The following is a 25,216-nucleotide window of genomic DNA, read 5'->3' as shown; positions in this document are numbered from 1 at the left end:
TACGGAAGAGGATTAGGGCCAAGCAATAATAAAAAAATAAAACCATCTCGAGATTAAAGTTGTTAAATTTCAAGAAAAAAATCGTTAAATTTCAAGAAAAGTCGATATAAAATGTTGAGAATAAAGTCGTTAAATTACGAGAACAAATTCGTTAAATTACGAATTTGTTCTCATAATTTAACGACTTTTTTCTCGTAATTTAATGACTTTATTCATAAATTAATGACTTTATTCTCAACATTTTATCTCGAATTTTTTCTCTATTTAACAACATTTTTCTCATAATTTAACAAATTTATTCTCGTAATTTAATGACTTTATTCTCAACATTTTATCTCGACTTTTTTCTCGAAATTTAACAATTTTTTTCTCGAAATTTAACAACTTTAATCTCGAGATGGTTTTATTTTTTTATTATTGCTTGGCCCTAATCCTCTTCCGTACATATCGATTAGTTTTACAATCTCTTTATTTGTGAAGCGTTCTGTGGAACATGAAAAAATATATTTTAAGAAGGTGGTGTTTTTTTTTTTTTTTTGTCCATAAAATGGAAGCCAATGGTAACCAAAACTGTTCAAATGTTTGTTTTTTTTGTTTTTTTGTCCATAAAATGGAAGCCAATGGTAACCAAAACTGTTCAAATGTTTGTTTTTTTTGTTCTGCTGAAAAAATAGTCACAGGTTTGAAATGACATGGTAAATGATTACCTTTTTTTTCCTTGTACTATCTTTTTAAATTTAAATCTGTTCCTCACACAACCCTATCTTACTTCAGAAGACTCAGAATGTAGCACACAAGTAATGTGGACTACTTTCATGATACTTCATTACTTTCATGAGCTTTAGTCCCTGGTCACACTTTCATTGTATGTAAAAGTCTATTGTTCAAAAAAAAAAAAAAAAAAAAAATGTTTTCCACAGAAAGTAAGTCTCATGTTTTGGAACAACATAAGGCTTAGCTGAATTTTTATTTTTGAGTGAAAGCGTTAACGATATCTGATTTGAGGCAAAGTCTAATTCAATCTAATTTGTTACGTCCTGCAGTAATTAAGAGGTTTGATGTACAGTTAGTTACCTGTTGACAAAATGCTTACACAGACCCCCCTTAAATCCCAATGGTCATCATAAAGGTGACAATGGTGTAAATCAAAATCAGTCTCAGTATTAATTATTTTCAATTAACTGCTTGACAAATGTCTAATTAATGTAATAATAGATTATCATCATCATCATCATTAACAGGCCTTTCCATTTTCCATGATGGTCGATGGTTTGATAGCACTGAAACGGGAGGCTTCCATGCAGTTGCATAACGTGAATACATAATTCACAAGTGTTTTTTCTACTTTATGAATGCATGGACCATAATTGTGTCTTTTCACATGGCTTGATGAGGCAACCATAACATCCACTCATAGATAAATTGCAGTCCAAGTTGGCCAGCAGACGTCATTGTAGATCAATATCCGCAAATTACTCAAACAAAGGCCAATAACAAGACCTTTTTGTTACTTCATAACATGCCTATGTCTTTCTGTTCTACTTGTCCATAATTAACAACAGTGAATTTCAAACGATTAGATCACTCAGATGCAATCTCTTATCGAGGGACACACAATGTCATTTACTTGTCAATGAAGATCTTATCTACTTCCCTTCCTCTCCAAAACAAGTATAGATTTTCTTAAGAATGTCCATGGGAGAGTGAAGTGAAGGAGACGAGAAGCTGCTCTGAGATTTGAATTAGGACTCTGCAGTGTCTCTCATCACAGTTTAATATAAGTGATGAAGACACTTAGTTAAAATACATACAAAACGCTCTCAGCTGTGAAAGGAACATCCTTTTGAAGAGTGATGAGCCAAACATTCACTTACAGTACAGTACAGTTTATCTCTCTCTAGAAATATTAACTCAGTCCTGAAAATATTAGACTAATGTAATCTCTTTCATAGCCACACAACCAGATATGACAAGTACACAGAAAACTGCTAATTGATCTTGAATTCAAATCTGTATTTTCCTTTTTTGTTAATTTTTTTGTATCTTATAAATGTGACTAACATCAGAAACTCCTGTCAAAACAACACTGGACCTTTAACAAACAAACAAACAAACAAACAAACATCTTTTTTTGCAATGACATGAGGGTGAGAAAATGATGAATTGAAAATTAATTTTCATATTTGAGTGAACTGTTAGGAAAAAGAAGTGTGCTTAATTGTATTGAATGTACACTTGGTGTATACTTAAAATCTTAATTTTTTAAAACTTATAATGTAAAATTAATGAAATAAAAGGCTACTTAAGTGTACTTCACTTGTTTGTTAAAATTTTTCAAAAAGTTTACTTTTAAAAAGTGCACTTTTTAATAATGTTACATTAAAAGATTATTAGTATCATTATGCTTTAACAATTATTTGTTATGCTTTAAAGAAGTACACTTCTTATTTTGATGTTGACAAGCATACTAAAGCACTTGTATTTGTAGCACTGTGTGTTATTCGATATAACATTTCAAGTTATTTTAAATGTACTAAATTGCAGGGTCATCATTAAAAATGTGTAAATACAAATATATTTAAATACAGAACATGTAACTTTGCCGATTGTATTGTTAAAATGTTGGTAGTATATGAAAATAAATGAGCAATGTTTAGCCTACTCGTTCATGTTTATTTGTCAGCAAAAGTTCACCGGATGACACGGGGCTTTTGTGAAAACTACAGATTATACTTCTGCATTTTTGCATCCCTGCCCATGGACAGTCAGATTGACAAAGGGATATTAACAAAACAGTTATTGTAAGGGTAGGTTTATCACTGAAAACTGTCTACTCTTTAAAGGGATAGTTCACCCAAAAATGAAAATTTGATGTTTATCTGCTTACCCCCAGAGCATCCAAGATGTAGGTGACTTTGTTTCTTCAGTAGATCATAAATTATGATTTTTAACTCCAACCGCTGCCGTCTGTCAGTGGTATAATGCATGTCAGCGGGAACTTGGACTGTAAGAGTAAATAAAACACGACAGACAAATCCAAATTAAACTCTGTGTTTATTCGTGAGGTCTGATCGCGCTCTGACAACGGCAGTGATGTCTCGCGCATATACTTCAATGAGTGCTAGACATCACTGCCGCTGTCAGAGCGCGATCAGACCTCACGAATCGAGTGATGAATGCAGTTGGACATAGTGGTGTATTAGAGGTAAAAAATTATATAAATACTGTTCGGTTTCTCGCACAAACCGATCATTTCATGTCTTAAGACATCAATGTGTCGTCACGAGCCGCAGGGTTTAATTTGGATTTGTCTGTCGTGTTTTATTTACTCTTATAGTCCAAGTTCCCGCTGACTTGCATTATACCACTGACAGACGGCAACGGTTGGAGTTAAAAATCATAATTTGTGTTCTACTGAAGAAACAAAGTCACCTACATCTTGGATGCTCTGGGGGTAAGCAGATAAACATCAAATTTTCATTTTTGGGTGAACTATCCCTTTAAACAGCATTATGGTAAAAATGGTACACTATGGCAACAGATTTCTTACTTCTTTCTTACTCAATGCTGTTTTGCTTCAGGAAGTTGGACGGCAGTTTCTTTCAGTTTTTCAGCTCTGTTTGGCCTAAAACAGTGTTCAGAGTGTTTTTTTTTTTTTTTTTTTTTTTTTTTTCCTTTGCAGCGTTTTTCCCGTATTTACGATTCTTTGCAGACTTTATCCATTCCCCACAACACACTGGATCCTTCACTGGAAACCGAAAGTAACTCACTCTTGCTAAATGTTTACTCTTTGAATTCTTGCACCCGGGAACAATAGCTACAAGTCGACACCATTATGACTAAAAGTTTGCTAGGAAGTATTTCCTACTAAAGAAAGGCTGTATTTTACTTTGGTCAAGTGTATCCATACAGGCTGGTGGGAGTGGCCTTGGATGGCAATATGCTCAGTGCATTATGTGATTATGGTGTTGATATTTCCTACCTATTTGGCGAAAGGGAAGACAACAGGCTTTTTTTTTCTATTTTCTCTAGTAAGGTAGCACAGATTTAAAAAAATGTTTTTGCCTTTCTACTGTATAGGCAGCCACTTTTTTTAAAAGCAATTTTGTCAGCGGTCAAGTACCCCTTAAAGTTCTGTACTGAATATAAAATACTGCTTCTTATCTATAAAGCCCAAAACAGTCTATCTCCTTTTTATTTAACCGATCTTTTGTCATGCTACAATAATAAGGTCACAAAACTCTGAACTTTTGATTAGTACCAGTGATATCAAAGTCTACTAAAGGAGGTACAGCTTTTAAGGATTTGGCTCAACTTTGGTATAGCCTTCCTGATAATGTCCAGGGCTCAGACACACTCTGTGTAAACCTAGATTAAAGACACTTGGCTCTTTAGCCAAGCATTCACAAAATCATTCTCATTAACTTTATGCTGTGAACAGCAGCTACTCTAATTATTCTCCTTTTGTTTCTACCTTGGGCTACCCTTCCCGAAGTAACTACAGATTGCGCTAACTCCATTTTGGGTTTTCCAATTGCAAATAATTCAGATGGAAAGTTTGGATTGTCACAGAAAACATTACATTCAGTTCACATTAAACCATATTCTTTGTTATTTCTTTAAACATAGTCTTTATAAAGTATATTTCCATAATGAGTGCTCTTATTAAATGTATAATAAAGGGTAAATCTTTTTCAAAAGGGGTCCCTTTAAGTGTGACTCCAAGTCCAAGTACTTTTCGAGGCTGCTGTATACTGTCCTAAAGTATTGCACCTTGTGATGTACTGTATTGATTAAAAGAGGGCAATATATAAATCTCCTCTGACAGGCATTGGGACATTTTGCATCATTTAAGGTCAAAACTAATGCAAATGCTAGTGAACAGCCTCCTTGAGCAGTGCCCTCTTATTGAGTCCAGCTTCATTTCTTTTTGTCTCCATCCTGTGGGGGAGCACAGTCCTTGGCTCCATTATCTGTTAAAATACACGCTAAACACTAATATGTACATTAAGAGAGGGTACTAAGGCCCTGGATAGACAGATAATCTGTTATTGGAAGGTATCTTCGGCTATTTAGCGTGCTTAAACTATGGGAGGTCTCAGTGCATTATATTGTGTCAATCTGACTGATCTGCTGGTGGAAAAGAAGGTAGAAACGGATTAGACAAATCTGAAATAATCTGCTGAAAGCTCAAAAGCTTGAGATGTCTAGAGTTTTTTTTTTTTTTTTTTTTGATAATTTATTAATTTTTAGGATTTTGGCAGCACAGATAAAAGCGATAGACACTTGATGGACATCTGGGATTGACAAATTGGACTGACAGAACGATGGTAGCACAGAAGGGTTACGTTTTACTGATCTGTACATAGACCACATGATTTGACCTCTACAGGTCATGTTGATCACAGCTGTTTGGACCCTGTCATTGTCCTTGTTTACTCTGTCATGCCTGTGTCTACAGAACAGTTTCTTGGTTCAGTCACATAATGATTTGGGTGAATGGTGAAGAATTGTCACAGTTCAGAAATTTGATAGAAAATAAATTAGTCATAAAGATAAGAAGTTTTTAAGAAAAGCCTGTATTGAGTTGCATATCAGTGTCAAGGTTAGCATGCAATGTCAGATGCGCTCTTGCAGGCTAAGAAGCCTGTACATGGCCTTCAAAATATATGACCAAAAATCCATAACTAAAAACAAAGATTTAATTTTCAACAGCATTCCTCTCAAAGTCAGCCTGAATGCTTGTCATTCAGAGTCTTCCTAAATTCGAGAGAATCTCTCGCATACTTTGAATGTTACGATTTGGCAGGAAACATTAGACACAAGTTTGTTTACGGTCTGAAGGACTGTGGTTACATGCTGTTAGTCAGAGAGAACAGTGGACAATTAATCTGAAAAAAATGAATGCACAACATAGAGTAATTACAATGCAGGTAGACTATCTTTATATAAATTAAGAGTTTTTGACTTTTTTCTTGCAAGTTATAATTGCGAATTATAAAGTCCAATTCTGAGGGAAGAAAAGTTTCTCACAACTCAGATATTGTAACTCATTTATAACTCAAGCAGTTGTGTGTTATAAAGGCAGAATTGCGAGGTGTAAAATCACAAATGTGAGAAAAAGTCGCAATTACCTTTTTTTATTTTTAATTTAGTGACTGAAACAAGCTTTTTCTTTTGAACAGATGGAAATGCTATGGAAGCTTGTTTCTGCCTTGGAATAAAAAAAATAAAGGATAATTGAGCCTTTTTATCCCACAACTGCAAGTTTATATCTCACAATTCTGACTCTCTTTATCAGAATAGCGTGATATAAAATCGCAATTGCAAGTTATAAAGTCAGAAATGTGTGATATAAACTTACAATTGTGTGTTATAAAGTCAGAATTGTGATATAAAGTCGCTGTTTCGTGTAAGTCCAATTCTGAGAAAAAAAGTCTGACTTTATATCACGCAATTCTGACTTTGTAAATCAAAATTTTGGCTTAAAGGTGCCATCGAATTGAAAATTGAATTTACCTCGGCATAGTTGAATAACAAGAGTTCAGTACATGGAAATGACATACAGTGAGTCTCAAACTCCATTGTCTCCTTATATAAATCTCATTTGTTTAAAAGACCTCTGAAGAACAGGCGAATCTCAACATAACACCGACTGTTACGTAACAGTCGGGATCATTAATATGTACGGCCCCAATATTTGCATATGCCAGCCCATGTTCAAGGCATTAGACAAGGGCAGCCAGTATTAACGTCTGGATCTGTGCACAGCTGAATCATCAGACTAGGTAAGCAAGCAAGGACAACAGCGAAAAATGGCAGATGGATCAATAATAACACATGATCCATGATATCATGATATTTTTAGTGATATTTGTAAATTGTCTTTCTAAATGTCTTGTTAGCATGTTGCTAATGTACTGTTAAATGTGGTTAAAGTTACCATCGTTTCTTACTGTATTCACGGAGACAAGAGCCGTCGCTGTTTTCATTATTAAACACTTGCAGTCTGTATAATTCATAAACACAACTTCATTCTTTATAAATCTCTCCAACAGTGTAGCATTAGTTGTTAGCCACAGAGCACTATCAAACTCATTCAGAATCAAATGTAAACATCCAAATAAATACCATACTTACGCAATTAGACATGCTGCATGACGAACATTTTGTAAAGATCCATTTTGAGGGTTATATTAGCTGTGTGAACTTTGTTTAAGCAATGATAGAGTCGAGAGCTGGGGAGGGGGCGGAGAGCACAAGCATTTAAAGGGGCCGCAGCCTGAATCGGCGCATTTCTAATTATGCCTCAAAATAGGCAGTTGAAAAAATTAATTTAAAAAAATCTATGGGGTATTTTGAGCTGCAACTTCACAGACACATTCAGGGGACACCTTAGACTTATATTACATCTTGTAAAAAAAACATTCGATGGCACCTTTAACTCACAAGAGTGTTTATACCTTGCAATTGTGACTCACAATTCAGACTTTATAAATCACAATTGCGACTTTATATCATGAAGTTCTGACTCTATAACTTGCAATTTTGATTTTATATATCTCAATTCTGACTCTATAACTTGCAGTTTTGAGTTTATATCTCACAATTCTGACTTTATAACTCGCAATTGCGACTTAATATCATGCAGTTCTGACTTTTTTCTCACAATTGTTTATATCTCGCAATTGTGACTTTATAACTTGCAATTGTGAGTTTATATCTCACAATTCAGACTTTATAACTTGCAATTACAGTACGACTTTATATCACGCAATTCTGACTTTATAACTCCCAATTGTGACTATATCATTATATCATTATCATTCTGAGAAAAAAGTAAACTCGCAATTGCAAGGAAAAAAAGTCAGAATTGTCAGATAAAAAGTTGCAATTACCTTTTTTATTTTTATTCAGTGGTGGAAACAAGCTTCCATACAATACTATGTTTTGTTTGCAGTTTTTCTTCCAGCTTCAGATTATGAAGTAAATAAAGAATATAAATAAAAATATCTTTTGGAAATTAGTGTATATACAGTATTAGAATGTGTTCTGGAATGTTTTCATAAAGCTTCATAGAAAATAAATAAATCCCAAACTTTATGAATACAAGTTAAGTTGTGTTTTGAAGTTGTTTTAAGACTGTCAAAAACAAACCCAGTGCAGTCAGAAGGACACAAGAACAATCAAAACTTGTAATTCCTACAAAGGAAATGAGGAAATACCAGCGTGGAATGTGAGAATACTTATGAGATTACAGTTTGGATTAGTAAATGACACTTGATTCACATAAGGATCTTATTCAAAGCCCTGGAGCTAAGCTGTCTGTTGCTTAAGATTTTCCAGCTAAAAGCCCCTTCGAGATGGCATATAATGAGACTTTTAATGTCATTAGGGGATTGCTAAGGACAGACAATTACTTGCAGAAAGCATTTGAAGCGTTTGAATGGAAGAGAGCATCTTGCTGCGGGCTGGGAGAGGATCCTCCTTAGCATGTCTTAGAGATGCTTACTGAAGAAGCCATTGTAATTAGTTAAAATGGTCACCAGAGAGAATTGGTGCTGAAGAGCTGCAACCCAAGGTCTTGGGAGAGAGGGAAGGTTAATAATTATAACAGAAGGCCCCTCCATGAATGTAAACAGTGCACTCTTTTGTAATAAGCTTGATCAAATGGTTATTATTTTCATATTTGCAGTCTTATTTCTGTTTCAGCCCAAGAACCCCCAACCTGCACAGAGGAGCAGATCAGTGACCCAGAAACAATTAAATTTGCTTTGTCACTCTGTTATTGATTTTATGTTCACTGATGCACAACAGACTAATTATGTCATTTAAGGTAAAAGAAGCATAACTTAATTTGGTAGGCATACAAAGATGTCAAGACCGTAAGTATAATTTAACCCTTTTCGAGTAGTCTTTACTACTGTAGGTTCGACTATATTTTATTTCCAAAATGCAAATGTGCATGTGCAGGGTCCCCAAGCAGTTTTAAGACACTTAAAGGGTTAGTTCACCCTAAAATGAAAATTCTGTCATTAATTACTCATCCTAATATAGTTCCAAACCCATAAGACTATCATTCATCTTCGGAACACAAATGAAGATCTTTTCTCATCTTTTTAATGAAATCTGAGAGCTTTCTGTCCCTCCATTGACAGCTACTTAACTACCACTTTCAAGCCCCAGAAAGGAAGGAAAGACATCATTAAAGTAATCCATGTGACTTCAGGGGTTTAACGAAAGTGCTTTGTTTGAGCAAAAAAAACCCAACATAATTTACCACTTTGTGTACAAAATATTATTTTCCAACGCACGTTCTTGAGAGCAACATGATGTATGCGTGTTGTTGACGCAAGAGCAGATGTTGTTGCATGGACTCCAACTGGAAATGAATATTTTGTAAATAAAATGGTACATTTATACAGTATATTTTAAAGTGTTGATGTCCAAAGTTTTTAAATACTTTCTAGTGCCAAATAAAAGGTTTTGTGTGAACACACATGGACATCTTTTGTTTCAATCGGAATGAATTCATTTCGATTGATGAATCCAAATGTAGTGTTTACTTGAACGTTAAATAAAGTGATCGGGTTGATGTGCATGTGCATGTTTATATGTCACAAGCTTCAAATCGGAATTGATTTTTTTTTGACATTCGCACACTGCACGAATATTGTTTGCCTCTGTTTGTGCATATTAACCATTCTCCTGTATTGTTTAATTTCTTTGTTTAAAAGAGTAGACTTAATATTTATCTATTTTGGGTGCTAATATGGAGACGATGAACACGTTGTGCCGTGCTGCTTTATCAAGCAGTAAAAATGCCCATTTCTGCGTCCAAAACAAGTCATCTATGGATGAGAGTAAGAAACAAGGACTAGTGGGACGTTGTCCTGTTCCACTTCACAGAAGGTGAATTTTAGAATGACATGACAGTCATTTATGACACTTAATTCAACAACAACAACAGCTCATACAATGCACTTATTGTGTACATACCTGTTTTTAATTTGTACTTATATTTTAAAAACACCTGCATGTAATTACATCTGTAATTAATTTCTGTAATTACATTTATAATTACGCTGTTGACCCATCCCTTACACCTTAACCCACCCTTAAACCTACCCATACCACCATCCAGTCCTTAACTTTACCCGTATCCCACCTCAAAAGCAGCAAAATTGTTTTGCAATTCAAAATGAACCCAATAAGTACTTTGTACTTATTTTTTGATGTAAGTACATAGTAATTAAGGCCACCTAATATAAAGTGGGACCAAACTTCTTCTTTTTTTTTCCCCCCACTAGAAACGATTTTTCACAGAAATTTTCTTAAGCTGAAACTGTAATGTATGAGTTTTAAGTACATTCTCTTAATCTAAGTCTGACCCTCATTGGTTGATGGGTAAATTTGTTTTTGCACAAATTATGCAAACAAAAATATAATATAATGTATTTGTATTATTTAATACTATGAAGTTATGTAGGACTTCAGGTAGTTGTTTTGCAACTAATTTTCTATTGTGTAAAACGCATTCAGACATGACCATGCATTCTGTTAATGGATTTTATTGCATGAAGATTGGCTCTGTAAGGTTCTGGACACTGAAACAACGTACTAGAGTGACACTGAGAAGGATCCCAGTCTAAGTTCTGGGTGCAGGAAACCTCCCTGTGGTGAAAGAAGGAACTTTATCCCATGCTTTTCATGGATTGTAATACAAGGAAATGTTGGGAATTGAATGCTTTACTTGCTGAATGCACTTTATATATTTTTAGTCCAATTTTCTATATCTGGCAAACCAAGAAAGGTATGTTCTTGGCTGGTATTTGACTAAATAAATGTTATACAAATTCCACATAAATTGCAGTTTTTTTTTTTTTATTATTGTAGAGAAAATAGATGTTTTACCAGTCACCAATATTTAGAGGGCTCTTAAAAGCTTAAAATTGACTTAAAGGGTTAGTTCACCCAAAAATTAAATTTCTGTCATTATTTATTCGCCCTTGTGTCGTTACAAACCCGCAAGACCTTCATTCAGCTTCAGAACACAAATTAAGATGAAATCCGAGAGTTTCAGACTTCCCTATACACATCAATGTCATAACCAATTTCAAGGCCCAGAAAGGTAGTAAAGACATCATTTAAAACCATTAAACCTTAATTTTATGAAGCGACATGAATCCTTTCAGACTGTCCTCCAAAAAAAAAAAGACCCTATAGGTCATTTTTCAAGCACCTTATTACGACCTATATTTACGTTTTAAGGCAGGAACACACCAAGCCGACGGTCGGCCGTCGGGCAGTTTTTGTTTGTCGGCCGACTAAGATTTCTCAGTTACCCCTTTTCCACCAAGGCAGTTTGAGTGCTGGTTCGGAGCCAGAGCCTAGTTTCAAATCAGTTCTTTGTCTTTCGACACACAAAGCACCAGCTCCGAACCAGGAAAAGTGGTTCGTAAGTAGCACCAAAACATTGCTGGGCTAGAAGTAAGAACCACTTGCGTCAGGGGCTGGGGGCGGGGTTACCGTGACCAACAAGAAACTTGTGACCTCCATTTTTGAAATAGCAGCTAATCAAGCTAATAGCAGCTCGATCGTAATCTCCGTCTGTATACAAATTACGGCGAGCCGTGTTTGGATGCCGATGTAGGTTTGCAAAGCTATGAGCATCAACAGTAGTGAAACATCTGCGATTGTTGATAGAAGGCTTGTTCGAGATGCATCGGAGCAGCGTAGACCGATTCGGCGGGTGCCGCGGATCCGCGGGAGTGTTTGAAGAGCATACGACTCCTTGTGCTTTTGGATCGTTCTCGCGGTGCTTTGATGTCATGCAACAATCGATCTGCGAGAAGCCAACGCATCTCGAACAAGTCTGGTGTGTTTGTGTTTGGCGCTGTGGCGCTAGCTTTGCTGTGAAATATGAGACGTATACAGTGACATAAGACCTGGCTCTGTGCTGGCTCTCTAGCCTGTGGAAAGACAAACCGGTTCTTAGAAGGCTTGTCAGTTGAACCAACTCCGAACTGGCCCTAGCACTAGCCCTGAACTAGCACCCGGTTCTTGCTGGTGGAAAGGGGGTAAGTGTGAAATCGCTGTTGGAGCTCATCGGTCCGTCGGGCCATCTGATCATTCTGATTGGCTGTTCAGCTACTCCCACCAGCTGGTACGGAAAGGCATTTCATCTTACGCATGCGCAAACCGGACGTGCTACTTGGCCGTCGGCTGTCGAGCGTTGGTTTGGTGTGTCAGGGCAACTCCTGGACCCAGACGCTGTCGATGTGAGCCAACCCCGCAGTCTGATTTCGTCGCCACTAGTTCGTCGGCGTCAGCTTGGTGTGTTCCTGCCTTTAAAGTCATGCGCCCTAGCTGGCGTAAAAATAATGACAGTGTTGTGTTACGTCTGTCGTCATGAAATGACGTATGACTGTCGTTATCAATCAAAATGCGTGTTCATTTAAATGCAATGTGTGGACGTTTTACACCATTTGCCCTATTTCCATTTAGCAAAACTCAATTTTTTTTTTTTTTTTTTTAACGACTACAACCACTCCACCCCTAAACCTACCTATAGTGATTTATAGTGCATATACACTTTATGAGCACATGTGTTCCCTGGGATCGAACCCACGATCGCATGATCGCATATTGTTATATATTGCAATGCATTACCATTTGAGCTACGCGAAACCCGAAATAAGACGCAGAAAGGGAACAATGCATTAAAATGAAAGTGTCCTGTTGTCGATAGGGGCGCAAATTTAGCAAACGCTCCTATGGATCGTATTTCAGGGAAGTGACAAAAGACCTACATGGGCGTATTGGTTGGAGAACACGTTGATCCTTTTTGTGCACAAAAACAAAACAAAAATAATGACTTTATTCGGCAGTTTCTTCTCTTCCATATCAGTCTCCTGTGCTGTTGATGAAGTAAGCACAGTGCAGTGCTTCTGAGTTCTACGTTAGAACTCTGGCTGATCATTGGCCGGCTTCTGCGTCAACATCACACACGCGTCGTGCGTGCTCACGTGTGCAGCATCAGCCAATACTGAGCCGCCGTTCTGGTGTAGAACCCGGAAGTGCTGCACTCTGTTTACAACGTCAACAGCTATTGTCACTATTTTGCAACAAGTAGGATTTAGTTTATGGCACTACTCATTCATTTCTATGGTATCTACAAACAGTGACTGAATGTCGCTCTGACAGAAATCCAATAACCTTAAGGCTGTAATGTGATTGGTTATCAAGTGACAGGTGATCCAATTTGGCCGTTAAGCTTTCTCCAATGGTAGAGCCATGGACATTGGTATCTCTCAATAATAGGAGCATCGATGCTCACTATGCATCCCAATTCAGAGGCTGCACCCTTCAAAGGCTGTATTCAAAAGCTGATTGCATCACCGCAGCACGAAAAAGGCTGTCCCAATTCAAAGGCTCCTTTAAATGCATCCTTCATTTCCTGTGAAGTGATGGATCAGATGGATCCTTCGCGGTCTTGCCTACCCCAGAATTCACTGTGCACCGGTGACAAGGATGTTTTTGAGAGAATTGCCAAATTACACTTTTAAACATAAGTATTGGGTTTCAACTTACTCAAATATCTAATGATACAAATGTAAAAAACAAAAAAACAACAACAAAAAAAACCATTTAAATCAGTTCAAATGTTGACTTATATTTTACTAAGATGCAATTATATATAGTATACACTCTTTATTATAAGCAAAAAATGGACCATGGTGAACATATTTAGACAGTTTGTGAACCCTGTTTTGTTTTCAGAAAGTTTAATAAAACTTTTTTTTTTTTTTTTTTTTAAATGTCCAGTACAAATGTTAAACTCATCAACGGCAGCTGTCACAGTTGCTAAAACAAACAAACAAACAAACCGTTATTTAATTATATTTCAGCATAAACACTGTATATCGCTAGACAGGTATTGAAAATAATCAGACTTTTATAATGAATTTACGACTAAAATGTGCAGGTATATATAAAAATCAAAGTATTTATCATAAAGTACATTTAATACAATTAGAAAAGATAAAAGTCAGAAAGTTATCAGTTCTGCTGTTGTTCAAAAATACCAGTAGTGATGTGATGTTGTACAAAGTGGACGTTCAGTTACCATCAGTGTCCCAATGTGTAGTGAGCCAGGGTCCTTACTTTCCTTACCAGTGCCCGAATTTGTGTACTGATATACTGATTAATGACATCGGGAGCTGATTGCGATGCACCTAGTTTCTTCCTGCTTTTTAGTTCTAACACACCTGCTTGTAATTTTCAAGTGAACCCAAAGATTTTTGATTAGTTCATTCACATGTTTTATTAGAGCTGAAACAAAATTTAGCAGTTTGATTTCCAGGAGCAGGACTGACACACCTTTCACATGATTTGTTCCATCAAATGCCTTGTCTTGGCTTGCCAACAGCGTTACACTGCTTTACTGCCCCTATAAAAATGATTTACGGGGAAATTGAGATAATTAGAACCGAATTGAGGTGACAGAAGCTCTTACGGGGCATCTGGTTATTATGCTGGGAAAGAAATGAGTTTGTTAATTTGTAAAGGACAAGAGTAATTAAGGCACTAGGACTGACGCAGTTACTTAACTGAAGTTAATGGGGGAGGGACCAAGTAAATGCAAAACCTCACGCCTCGCTCCTCTGCAGTGTAGATCAGAAATGATAGGGCACGATTGAGCATATGCTAAGTTGTTTTTAAACACTAAGGCATGGCTAAGAATGTGACCACTGACCTTAGTCACTTTGAGAATGATCTTGGTATGACAAACTAAAGGCTGTTATTATGAGCCTTTGAAATACCTGATTCTGATTGGTCAGTCATTATACCCTTTTTTTTCTATAATTACCCCTAACTGTTTTTTTCTCCAATTGCTTTCATTGACACTGTTTTGCAACTCAAAACTGGAGATTACCAACATCAGCACCAACATCTTTTATTCCCCTATTCCCATAATTCCCTTATTATGATTAGATTATTGATTAATAAAGACTTTTACACGTTTCCTGGCACAATACTATTTTATGACCTCAAAACACTTTTATCATAGTGCATGATTTGTAAACTGTAACATTTCAACATTTGCACCACATAACCAGCTCCATATGTATGGCTATTTTGACGTAGTAAACTTGCTTGTTAGTTCACCTGGTACGGTTCTGCACTTGCCATGCAGAGTGTTTGGTTACAAGTCCCATGGAACACAAGTCACACTAAAACAGCTCAAAGGCTTGTAGAAGTGAGCTAAAATTTCATGGTTGCTTCAGCAAATGCATTTTTATCTCACATTTGCTTTTGTTGACACTATTGGTTAGGTTTAGTGTAGGTGGAATGTTATATTCAAACACAATTCATTAGCATTTAACTTTTAGTGCCACTCGCAGTACATTTCACTTCCAAACTGCCGCAATGTGTATGACAAATTGTGATGGCTAGACGACTGGGTCAGAGCATCTCCAAAACTGCAGCTCTTGTGGGGTGTTCCCGGTCTGCAGTGGTCAGTATCTATCAAAAGTGGTCCAAGGAAGGAACAGTGGTGAACCGGCGACAGGGTCATGGGCGGACAAGGTTCACTGATGCACGTGGGGAACGAAGGCTGGCCCGTGTTGTCCAATCCAACAGACAAGCTACTGTAGTTCACATTGCTCAAGAAGTTAATGCTGGTTCTGATAGAAAGGTGTCAGAATACACAGTGCATCACAGTTTGTTGTGTATGGAGCTGCATAGCTGCAGACCAGTCAGGGTGCCCATGCTGACCCCTGTCCACTGCCGAAAGAGCTAACAGTGGGCACGTGAGCATCAGAACTGGACCACGGAGCAATGGAAGAAGGTGGCCTGGTCTGATGAATCACATTTTCTTTTACATCACGTGGATGGCCGGGTATGTGTTCGTCACTTACCTGGGGAACACATGGCACCAGAATGCACTATGGGAAGAAGGCAAGCCGGCCGAGGCAGTGTGATGTTTTGGGCAATGTTCTGCTGGGAAACCTTGGGTCCTGCCATCCATGTGGATGTTATTTTGACACATACCACCTGCCTAAGCATTGTTGCAGTACATGAACACCCTTTCATGAAAATGGTATTCCCTGGTGGCTGTGGCCTCTTTCAGCAGGATAATGCTCCTGCCACAAAGCAAAAATGGTTCAGGAATGGTTTTAGGAGCACAACAACGAGTTTGAGGTGTTGACTTGGCCTCCAAATTTCCCAGATCTCAATCCAATCGAGCATCTGTGGGATGTGCTGAACAAACAAGTCCGATCCATGGAGGCCCCACCTCAGAACTTACAGGACTTAAAGGATCTGCTGCTAACATCTTGGTCCAGATACCACAGCACACCTTCAGGGGTCTAGAGGAGTCCATGCCTCGACAGGTCAGGGCTGTTTTGGCAGCAAAAGGGGGACCAACACAATATTAGGAAGGTGGTCACAATGTTATGCCTGATCGCTGTATATATAAATTAACATTATAATGTATAGTTTTTCTGTGGAATTGAAAGCTGTAAAATAATAAAATTTTGCCATTTCAGGATCTTGAGGACTATTTTGGATTTTTAAATGGCTGACTATACATTATCCCTCATGTAACCAAATAACTTGCTACAGTTTTTAGCACACATTCATCTGGCTGGTAAGATCAGTTTGATATGCTTTTGATCATAATTAATGATAAATATGTGATGTTTTATGCCTGAATGTTAGCCAGTATCACAGATGCGGCTGTAAACCAGCATTGTACTTGATGGGCGAGAAGAAAAAAGGCAAAGAGTTGTTGGTTTGTGTCGTAGATGCTTGTATTGTCTCAGCCTCCTACCCGATGGCCATGGCCTTTGTGGCTCTGACATCCCTCATATCTTTTATTTACTTGTTGTTCATTGAGGACCTCCTTCAGGCGTTCACCGCCCTCAGGCTAGCTGTAGGCAATCAGCACAGACAGGTCACTACAGCTGCGGCACGCACCTTCTCCTCCCCCAGCTGCTCCAAGAGCAGTCATTCACATTGTAAGTAAATACGGTCTCATTTAATAAGATGTGTTATCCTACATTAAATCACATCATAGCCGATCACAGTGAAATACAATTACCACTTTTCCACTGTAATGAGGTTGGTGCTGGAGCTGTTGCTCTGCTGGGATGTCTGTGAAACTCTTTCAGACTTTAGGGTTAGTGATGTAACTGGCTGTTACTACAGGAATCTGGCCACAGATCAAACAACATAGCTGTCTTTGTTGACTAGTCTTAGTTTTGAGAGCATGCTTTATCGTCAAAAGTTAATACCGTTTATACCGTTACATGCTGGCTTTAGGATAACGGTATCCTATAACAATAAAAAAGGTCTAAGAAATGGTATATAAGTAGCTATATAAATTATTTAATAATTTAAATGAACAGTAATCAATTCACATTAGGGCTGCACGATTAATTGCACGAGATTGTCATGCGTGTCTCATCAGTAAAGCCGGTTCTGTGATTAGCGGTAAATGTCCATCACCTGCTTTCAAATGGAGCGGCACTTAATATACAGAGCCGTAGTTCGCGGACAAGCTACGCAATATCGCGTTCATAATCGCAGATGAATCGCTTTCGATTACGAACGCGATATTGCGTAGCTTGTCCGCGAACTACGGCTCTGTATATTAAGTGCCACTCCATTTGAAAACAGGTGATGGACATTTACCGCTAATCACAGAACCGGCTTTACTGACGAGACACGCATGACAAAAGCATGCGATTAATCGTGCAGCCCTAATTCACATATTAAATTTGTGAATAAAAGGAGACACATTCACGTTTAGACCTGGTGTCTTAATCTGTCTCTTTTGTCCACTTTCAACCACTTCTGTCCTGATTCCTTTGAGGGGAGGGTCTATGGGTGGGTAAATATATGGGTTTGTTCAGATCTAATGGACTAAATAAGCTTGTGCAATTTACCTATAAACACGCCCGGAGATGACGGAAAAACATACGGAGAGCATCAGCTTTCATTTCTGCTCTGATAGCCGCAAAACCACGCTGAACGCTGTGATTGTGTGTTAGAAATCAGGAATGGTAAGAGAACATTGTGCTTGGTACATTTTTACAGTTGAATGTGTTTACGACTACCTCTGGAAGTGGTCGAAAGTGGACAAGCTCAAAACATTTTAGAGCCTGTTTACACCTGTATTTGGCGTCAATTTATAAAAAATAATTATAATAATTTATCATACTTTATTACATTTCAAAACCAGTCCAAAACCATAAAAAAACATATGTTTTTTTATATTGCTTGCAAACTTTTGTTTTGGCAGAATATACAACTACTTTTAAATGATCGTCAAAAGAGAAAGATGGTTTACTCCATAGTTTGGTTTACAAAAATGGATGCTACATTTGATAGTATGCATGCATGCTAGAAAGTTTCATCCAGTGTCTGTGCTATTTCTCTTCAGAATGTATGGCCAATAAAATCTGTACCATAGACTGTAAAAAAAAAAAAATATGGACGCAGTGTCCGTGATGTCACCCGTAGGTTTCTGAAGAGCATTTTTGAAGTGAAAATGAGGCCACTGCCATCTTAGCAGTGCGTCACCGCACGTCACTCCCGGATAACTGAAAATGGGCAAAGAGGCGGGACGTAACTGAGGTGCCTGGTTGTTGGAACCATGCCCGCCTAGCTTGACGTGATCATGTTAGCAGGCAAAGGAGCTATCTATCTATCTTAGATGCTATCTAAAATATTAATATTCTAATGATATAACTTATCTTTATTAGTTAATAAAAATAAGTTATATCGTTAGAAAGTTCTAAAGGTTTACTGTCAGTATAATTTTATAAAATTTTATAATTTTTCAAAATGCAATAGTTATAATATCCAAGCAGTGCCGTCAGAGTTTTATATCCTCCCGCCATTGTCATTATAGTAAATCTCATGAACAAAACTTTTAGCCAATGCCACGATCCAACAATGTGTGTTCTGTTTATCTTCCGCATGCCTGCACATCTACACAGACTCACATCTGTCTCGAGTCTCGACCCTTAATGCAGCAAGCCATATTATTTGATAATTGTATAAAATAATCCCGAAAAAAACACAAACGCTGCAGAGATGCCAAATTTAGCGGCTGGAATTAGCTGAGGTAACATGACGGCTCACAGACAGCAGCGGCAATCCACCTGTCACTCAAGTGGCCACGCCCTTAATTATGCAGAACTTTTAGGCTTAATATTATTTAAACGGATGAGTTATAAAAAAATTCACCCCCCTTAGAGTTGTCATGAAGGGCAAAATTAGCAGTATAGACCAAAACCACAATTTGTACCAGCTGTAAACATGTTTCTTTTTTTTTTTTTCTTTTTTTTCTGCTGTAAGTAAGCCATTTTAACATGGGACTCAATAGCCGCTTTTCCACTGTCGGGCCAGTGCGAGCCAGGGCAAACAGCGTGCCGGGCTGGGCCTATGGCCACAGACCTTAGGCACCGAGGCCAAAATCAACTTGCGTTTCCACTGTTGGTCCGCTAGCTCCACAGCACTGATCTAAAAACCGCCCTTAAACACACCTCCCTTGATCAAACGTCACACAACCCAACCCATTTCAGCATGTAGACCATCATCTGACTACGATTAGCTCCGCCTTTCACCTCGACCGCACCTCAAACCCCAGCTGGCCCGCTTTGAACCAAGGTTTTCGGCGGGCCGAAAAACCCGTGCCTTTGGCACCGAGGAAGCACCGAAGAGGCGCGATCAAGCCCCGGAAGTGACAGTGGAAACGCGACCGGCCCTGGCACGCACTAGCACGCACTAGCATGCCCGCCTTTGGCCCGGCAGTGGAAACGCGGCTAGTGAGATTCTGCTCTCTTTTGGAGCCGGTCCCCAGCGGTCAGTCGATGAATTACAGTTTAATTCACTTCTGTATTAGCTTCAAGAGAAACTGGGTGAGGTTGCCGCTTGCTCTTACGGTTGTTGGTGTGATTTCCAGTAGTTTTTTGTTGTTGTTGGCCTAAGCAGCCAAATTTTGACTTTGCTATACTTTGTTAGGTCATTGTGAAGTTAGTATATTCCCATCTGGGACCAGTTTAAGGGGTCCATGCCACGTTTTCTTCAGTGGAAACATTCGGAACAGTTCTAGATTGAGCAGTATTTTGTCTATGGAAATGGGTATGGTTGAGAACCTTGGTGAAAAATACAGACCACTCCCTTCTGTTTGTCCAATCCCTTCAGCTCATTCATCTTTGAGTCAGTGTTGGACCATCATTTCTAGTTGCTAGAGTGTGCACTACTACTTCTGGTTAAGCTCTGTTTGTCCTGGGCTTGACAGATTTCCTGTGAAATACTGGTTGGGTTGTGTTTAGTGAAGCCTGCAATTCCTTCACAAGCAGCTGCATCCTTTCTTGAGATGTGGCTGCTGTTTCAGGGTGTGTGCTGTCAGGTCATTGACAATGAGGACAAAACTCCCCTGTGATTAAAAAACAGCAGTTAGGCTTGGAATGCTGCCAACATGGAAGGTTCAGTCCAACTGCTGAAAACTATTTCCATGAGACTTTCTGTTATCCGTTTGCTTTAGCAGGCTGTCGTGCCATCAGCTTAGCCCAGCTATGCTATTACAGCAAACAAATAAATAATGGATTCTGGTAGATTTTTTTGTTGGGTGATAAACACTTTTGCTTTTGTCACATAATGATGCAACCCTTGTTGCGAGTCATTTCGTCTTAAACATTTACTGTCTTGGAACACTGAAAAGTTATGACCTTGATGACTGGGAGAAAAGGAAAATGGCTCTTTCCTACCTGAGGTTCTTCCTGTTTTCTCAGAAAGAGTGATTATACTCAGGGCCTAAGTCATATCGTGGCCAAAAAATATTGTAGAAAAAAATTGTTTTACAGTCTTTGGAAGTGTTTTAGCTTCAAGATCTTCAAGATTTGTGGTTAGCATGGGCCAGTTAGCCCCTGCTGGTGAAGGATGTAACTACACTTTAATGCCATTCTTGAACTTTCTATTCATCAAAGAATCTTGAAAAAAAAAAAATGATCACAGTTTCCATAAAAAATATTAAGCAGCACAGCTGTTTAACATTGATATTGATAAGAAAAGTTTCTTTAGCAGCAAATCAGCATATTAAGATGATTTCTGAAGGATCATGTGACAAACTTTTTGAATGGTTGTGTAATATGTACAGTATGTATAGTGAAATTATATATAAATGTATTTTTTGATGAGGTCATGTCCCAATCCCCCTACTTTTTTTGTTTGTTTGTTTCCACTGTGCTATATAGGCAAAAATATAATAATATATAATTCATATAAATAACAATGTAGTTTTTCAGAGACATTGTCAGAGTTCAGATATGAACAGATTTTTCCATAGAGAGCATATGATTGGCTCATAGGATCTTATTTTACACACAGACCTCTGACACTCATCAAAAAACAAAAAGGGAAATCATAACTAGGACAAAGGCTCATGCTATCAGCACTAAGCGATTCATGCCAAGCCAATTATTTTAAGTGGAGACTTCATTAAGACATTAATTAAAGAGTGCCCTGATATGTCATGTTGCTATTGAATGTTTTGTTAGAACAGAACATTTAGTAGAATTCTATTCTACAATTTAATTATTCCAGTCGGAGCACACCGTTATATAGTCAGGTCGCTCTTCAGGAAACAGCTGCAAATGGGCATCAGTTTAGATTTTGACAAGGCAATATTCCTTCGTACACTACTCCGAACAAAATGTGACGTCACACTTTAACAATATATTGGCTTTGTAACATTAATTTATTGATCACACATCTTTTTCATGATACCAATTCACAGCTCAGAGTTCACCATGGTGAAGTCATGATCATTGAAATGCAGAAAAATGCAGAACTTCTTCACATGAGCTTCCATTTATACAGGGGCAGTCGTGGCTTAATGGTTAACGAGTCAGACTGGTAACCTGAAGGTTGTGGGTTCGAGTCTCAATACTGACAGGAAATGACTGAGGTGCCCTTGAGCCAAGACACCCAACCCCCAATCGCTCCCCAGGTGCCGCAGCAAAAATGGCTGCCCACCTATCTGGGTGTGTGTGTCTGTGTGTGTGTGTGTGTGTGTGTGTGTTCACTACTCACTGCTCCTAATGTGTGTACACTAACTGGATGGGTTAAATGCAGAGGACAAATTCCAATTATGGGTTACCATACTTGGCCTTCACATTTCACTTTCATATAGTTGTATCAGGGAAAGTGTTTGTTTTTTAGGTGCTATAACTGGTTTCTTGCAGTTAATTTTTAAATGGTTCTGTGGTATGACAAATATGTAGTCATTCAGTTAAAGCTATGAAAATTGCATGCAAAATGAAAATTTTTGTTCCAAGTCATTTTTAAAGTTAAGCATGTCACACCGCAGAACAGTTTAAACTGAGTGTCCTTTTCATATTTTAAATGCTAACAGTTAGCTTTTGACCTTGAAGTACTTTGATGTAATTTGTATTATGTGTTCAAAACACTAATGGAAACACTAATGCTGTTAGAATGAGTACAGGACAGATTTATAACAAATTATACCTTAAAGGCCAAGTTAAAGCTGTAAAGATGTAGGATAATTTGGGAACAATTATAAATATATAAATAATTTTTTAATTATTCATTTAGACAAGTGTCATCTTTTAATACAGTAAACCCAGTTATACTATGGGGCTGTTGAGTGCTTGAATCTGATTGGTTGATGAACATTCTAAGGTGTGCAATTATTTTCAGGGAAACACACGGCTAAAGTAGTTCCAGGCAGGTTTTGACCGCATTACAGTTCCATATGATTTCTTCGCCAAATAATTTCAGTTATTTCAAAGGTCCTTACAGCCTGCAACAGCAAAAGAACCAAAACCCACAATGACACTAAGTAAATAAATATAGTAAACAATAGGATAAAAACATACAACATATAACGAAAACTGTTGAAATATGCACAGTAATTTTAATCTCTCTCTCTCACTCTCTCTAATAACTGCATTAATAACTGTATTATTCTACTATCAAGGCTGAAGCCGCCGTTACTAGCTCTAAAATGACATTTTGGAATTAGCAACGGAGGCTTGCGATTAGATGCGTAAGAAGTTAGTCCTACACACAAGAGCATTTTAAAGCCAAAAATCTGACAAATGTCTTGAAATACAGCATCTGAACAATGTTTTGAAGTGTGGGAACCAGAGATGGGCACCAGAGATTTTATATAATAGGGAGATGAGAGGGTCTGTATCTCTTACCATTGGAGAAAGCGTAACGGCTAACTTAATCATGCGTAGCACCTCTCAGCATATTGTAATGGCAGTGACATCAGTGCCCGCCATTCAAAACACCTTCCCTGTGTACCGCCACAGCCGGAGCCTTAGCATTAGCTGTTACGCTTTTTTGGCTAAAGGTTGCCTTACAGTGGCTTTTTTTTATGACTCTGTGGGAACCGTAGTATAAGCAGAATAATTGACTCCGGGCCGTTGAATTATTGAAAAACAATGCACACCCGAGGTGTAACTGCATTGCCACCTCGGGTGTGCATTATTTTTCTAATAATTCAATGGCTCATCGTCAAGTATTCCTTACTTATGTAATATCAGATGCTTTTTAAGTGATTTCAGCAAAATCATTTTTCATTCAGCAAGATTCTTGTATATCAACTCTAGAACATACTGTACTAGAGAAGGCAACATTGCCATGTTTCTTTCGAAATTCTAAAATCAAAAAGTGGATCATTTATAATAAAGACTAATATTTCTCACATATATTAGTGTGTGTGTATATATATAATGTGTTTTTATATGAAGATACACTGAAATCATGTCACATAACTGTAAATCATGCCCCAGATTTTTTTTTGCAAGTAGTGTTTAAAGATAGTAATCAGAGATTAAACATTAAAAATCATGTTTTTTATTATTTTTTTATTTTTATTCACAAAATCAAATAAATCTAAAGAAATAAAAAAAAAAGGCTCTGGCTACAGTAGGGATGGCCTCCAAACTCTACTTACAACCTATGAAATGATTCCATGGCCTAGAGTTAGTTGAATCAAAATTGTTGGATAATTGTGCCTAAAAGTATATGAAGGTCAGCGTACTCCCAAACACAAATAGCCTGTCAAAGACTGTCAAACCACAACTACATCTGACCGGGCAGTTAACCTTTTCCTTCAAGAGTAATTCAACTCTGTAAAACTCTCCCTTAAAATCACCTCACTTTCCTTTGAACAATGTTCCTTAGACCATGTACAACCTCAGAATGTAAATAGACAAATAAGCGCCGTCCAATATCACAGGGTTTGTCAGCACCCTAGTATAAATATGATGTACGATCCAAGCAATAGATGTGACCTTGTCAAAGGCGGCACCTAAAATGTTGATGAATGAAAGGAGAGGGGGATAAGGTAAAGTAGGCAGGTGATGGGAGGGTGACAGTGATGGAGAACGCTCTCAGAAAATGCTGCTGTTTGGGGTGACAGGTGTTCGAGAGATCCCTCAGACTCAGGTTCCAGCGTGGAGAGAAGCTATCGGAGGCATTTAGCGGGGAAGGAGCCAGATTAAATGGGAGGGAGGCGGTCGGAGCGCAAGGTATCTGTGAGGTATGTAAGGCCTGATAGGACATTTCCAAGTCTTTAGATAGCTATGATAGTTGGGAGCCACCCAACCTAAAGTTAATAACTAGTTCTAAGATATTTTTATTTTACATCTATGTCTATCACATAACTGTGACATGGTGACATCTTGTCATGGTATGTTGTCACATACATCAGGTGAAAACTGTGCTGACTTCCAACAAGTTCTCTCTAGGGATGTATGTATTACTATATTACCCTCAATAAGGTTTGCTATCTCACACCAAGATGCAACCTCATACAAGGACTCTGGAAATATCCGTCACATGGAATGAGCAGTCTGGCACGCGCTGGAAATAAATCATTTAGCTTGTATAAACTATCAGCGGGTTGGGAAGTTTATGAACTTTGAGGTGCATTGGGTCATTAATCATAACTGAGGCTGAGGACTTAAGAGGAGATTCCCCCACCCACGCTCATCCTCTCTCGCTCGCTCTTTCTTCTTCTTCTACTCCTCATCCTCCCCGTATTGTACAGCCCACACTCCTTTGACAGCAGATTTTAAAAAATGATGTCAAAAGGTGATAATTCAGGGAGAGAATGAGGTTGGAATAGATGGATTAGCCTGGTATCTAGAGGTTGGATGTCAAC

At 37.9% G+C, this 25,216-nt stretch overlaps 1 protein-coding gene across 3 annotated transcripts in view; it reads left to right on the top strand.

Moving 5' to 3' along the window:
• prox1a (prospero homeobox 1a) overlaps window positions 1–25,216 on the top strand; it is a 201,126-nt gene that overhangs the window by 52,735 nt on the left and 123,175 nt on the right. The window contains exon 1 of one of the 3 annotated variants that reach the window (XM_048191817.1): window positions 24,550–24,592. The exons of the other annotated variants lie outside the window; for them this stretch is intronic. The gene's annotated coding sequence lies outside the window, so the exon portion shown is untranslated. Of the gene's footprint in view, window positions 1–24,549; window positions 24,593–25,216 lie in introns of those variants that run through there. 3 annotated transcript variants of the gene reach the window in all.

Source organism: Megalobrama amblycephala, linkage group LG5 (assembly GCF_018812025.1).
Source record: "Megalobrama amblycephala isolate DHTTF-2021 linkage group LG5, ASM1881202v1, whole genome shotgun sequence".
Lineage (NCBI taxonomy): Eukaryota > Metazoa > Chordata > Actinopteri > Cypriniformes > Xenocyprididae > Megalobrama > Megalobrama amblycephala.
This window is presented reverse-complemented; position numbering and strand designations above follow the sequence as displayed.